Source organism: Suricata suricatta, chromosome 16 (assembly GCF_006229205.1).
Source record: "Suricata suricatta isolate VVHF042 chromosome 16, meerkat_22Aug2017_6uvM2_HiC, whole genome shotgun sequence".
Classification (NCBI taxonomy): Eukaryota; Metazoa; Chordata; class Mammalia; order Carnivora; family Herpestidae; genus Suricata; species Suricata suricatta.
The window spans coordinates 49,827,823-49,831,235 of record NC_043715.1 but is presented as its reverse complement, the minus strand read 5'-3'; positions in this window follow the sequence as shown (position 1 = coordinate 49,831,235).

Genomic DNA, 3,413 nt, shown 5'->3' with positions numbered 1-3,413 from the left:
CATGTCTTCAATGACCCTATCTCCAAATAAGGTCACATTCTGAGATTTTGGCGCGAGAATTCCACCACTGAACCACCCATGCACCGGCACACATTCTGAGATTTTGGGAAGAACATGAGTTTGGGGGTAGGCAAAAACTATTTAATCCAGTATGGGGATCAGTGCATATTTTTATTTATCTTTTAAAGTTTCTTAAATAAGTTTTTATTTATTTTTGAGAGACAGCCCGAGCAGAGAAGGGGCAGAGAGAGGGAGGCACAGAACCCGAAGCAGGCTCCAGGCTCTGAGCTGTCAGCACAGAGCCCGACGTGGGGCTCGAACCCACGAACCGTAAGATCCTGACCTGAGCCTAAGCCAGACACATAACCGACTGAGCCACCAGGCGCCCTTATACCACCTTTTGTCTATCCATCCATCCATCCAGCAGACCTTTGGGTTGCTTTTTTTTTTTTTATAACCTCTCGACTAGTGTGAGTAAGGGTGCTGTGAACATGGTGTGCCTGTCTCTCACACTCTGGTGAGACCTTGGCAACAGCTCATCAGAACAGCTGCCAAAACTGAGACTTTGATGCTTAAAAGGGGTGGAGAGCAGTTAGTCAATGGACCGGCCCCTGGGTTTAGGGATTCCATAATTACCGCCACCCAGGCGGCCCCTCAGCCCTAAGCACCCCAGGGGCTCTCAGCCCCACCTGCACATTAGGATGATCTGGGGAGTGTTTCAGTAGCTATAGGGCCCAGGCCCCACCTTCCGAGACGGATTAATTGGTCTGGGGTGGAGCTGACACGTTGGGATTTTTACAAAATGCTCCCCAGCTGATTCTAAACACACTGCGGGATGGAAAACGGAGGTGCAAAGGCACGTGTGATGTTTTATTGTCAATTCTCTTCTTGCCATTTCTGTTAGAACCATGTAACTCTTAGGGTTCTTTTTTTTTAAGTTTTTTGGAAACATTGTTCATTTATTATTGAGAGACAGAGCACGAGCATGGGAGGGGCGGAGTGGGGGGAGACACCGAATCCAAAGGAGGCTCCAGGCTCTGAGCCGTCAGCAGAGCCCGACACGGGGCTCGAACCCATAAACTGTGAGATCATGACTCGAGCTGAAGTCGGACGCCCATCAACTGAGCCACCCAGATGCCCCTCTTAGGATTCTTTAAAAGGCACCGGATTAGGGGCACTGCCAGGCTCAGTCAGTGGGGCATGTGACTCTTAATTTTGGGGTTGTGAGTTTGAGCCCCACAGTGGGGGTAAAGATTACTTAAAAATAAAAATATTGAAGGGACGCCTGGGTGGCTCACTCCGTTAAGCCTCTGACTCTTGATTTGGGCTCAGGTCATGATCTCCCGATTTGTGGGATTGAACCCCAAGTTGGGCTCTGTGCTGACAGCAAGGAGCTTGCTTGGGATTCTCTCTCTCTCTCTCTCTCTCTCGCTCTCTCGCTCTCTCGCTCTCTGCCCCTCACCCACTCTCCCCTGCTCTCCCCCCCTCCAGACATGCTCTCTCTGTCTTTCTCAAAATAAATAAATATAAAAACATTTTAAAAATTAAAATTTTTGAAACAACTAAAATTACATTAGAAAAATTAAGGGACAGTTGGCCAACTCAGCCAGTGGACCATGCAATTCTTGATTTCGAGGTTGTGAGGTTGTGAGTTCTAGCCTCACATCGGGTGTAGAGATTACTTTAAATAAATAAATAAACTTAAAAAATAAAAAATAAAAGAATAAATAAAAATTGGTATGTTTTTATAGAAGTAAATAGAACCTTTATTACCTGTAATGAAATATATACATTTAATTATGCAGCTGGTGGATTTTTTTTTTTACCTCTAGAGATGTTATAAGTCGAATTGTGTCCCTCAAAAAGATATGTTCAAGTACTTATCCTTGGGACCTTATGAATATGACCTTACTTAGAAATGGGATCTTTGCAGATGTAATCAAATTTAGGATGAGATCATTGGTGGGGGGGGGCGCCTAGGTGGCTGTCCGACTTTGGCTCACGTCAGGATCTGTCTCTCTCTCTCCTACAACAATAAATAAATGTTCAAAAAAAAAGAGATGAGATCATTAGGGTAAGCTGTAGTCCAATATGAATGGTGTTTTTATACAAAGAGGGAAATCTGAATACACGAACCACAGAGAGAAGGGCCATTTGAAGATGAAGGTAGAGGGGGGCCAAGAGGCTTAGTAGATAGACCACAGAACTCTTGATCTCAGGATTGTGAGTTCAGGCCCCCACTGGGTGTAAAACTTAATATAAAATAAAATAAATAGAATAAAATAAAATAAAATAAAAGCACCTGGCAGGCTCATTTGGTGGAGAATGGGACTCCCAATCTCAGACTTGTGAGTTTGAGCCCCATGTTGGGTGCAGAGATGACATTTAAAAACAAAATAAAATATTTACTTTTTTTTTTTTTGGTGAAAAAAAAGTATATTTAGAGTTAGCCAGCTGGACGCGTTTAGATGATCCCAAGGTTGTTGGCAGCATCCAAAGCATCGTAGTCGGGAGCCGGTCGAACATGTGGCCTTGCCATCCACAATGAACACAAGAGCGTTGTTATCTTCTGTTTTCCTCATGGCTGACTCGGTTGTCAGTGGGAACTTGATGATGGCACAGTGGTCAAGCTTGTTTCTCCTGGGGGCGCTTTCGAGGACATTTGGGCCGCCTTCGGAGACGCAGAGTCTTGGGCCGTCGGAATGTAGGTGACGTGCGGATCTTCTTTTTTTTATGACTATGGACGCCTTCCAGTACTGCTTTCTTGGCCTTCAAAGCCTTTGCTTTGGCTTCGGCTTTGGGAGGGGCAGGGGCTTCCTTCTTCGCCTTCGGCGCCATCTTCGTGAAAGGGCAAATATTTACATTTTTTAAAGTTTATTTATTTTTGAGAGAGGTAGAAAGCACAAGCAAGGGAGGGGCAGAGAGGGAGAGGGAGACACAGAATCCGAAGCAGGCGTCAGGCTCAGCTGTCAGCACAGAGCCCGATGTGGGGCTTGAACCCATGAACCGGGAGATATGACCTGAGTCGACGTTGGATGCTTAACTGATGGAGCCAACCAGGCGCCCCTTGAGCTTTTATTTTTAAGCAATCTCTGTGCCCAATGTGGGGCTCAAGAGTTGCAGAGGCACCTGGGTGCACTTGGGACACTTCACCGACTGAGCCACCCAGGCTTCCCATGAATTTATATTCCTAAATGTATAACAACATATATAGAAATAACTATGTAGGTGTGAGGAGCTAGGTAGTTAGCAAGCAAGATGAAACAAATCTGGTATTTGATTAAAAATAAACTAAAAGAGGGGTGCCTGGGGCGGCATCTGGTGGGCTCAGTCAGTTAAGCATCTGACTTTGGCTCCATGATCTCACAGTCCATGAGTTCGAGCCTCGAATCGGGCTCTGTGCTGACTGCTCA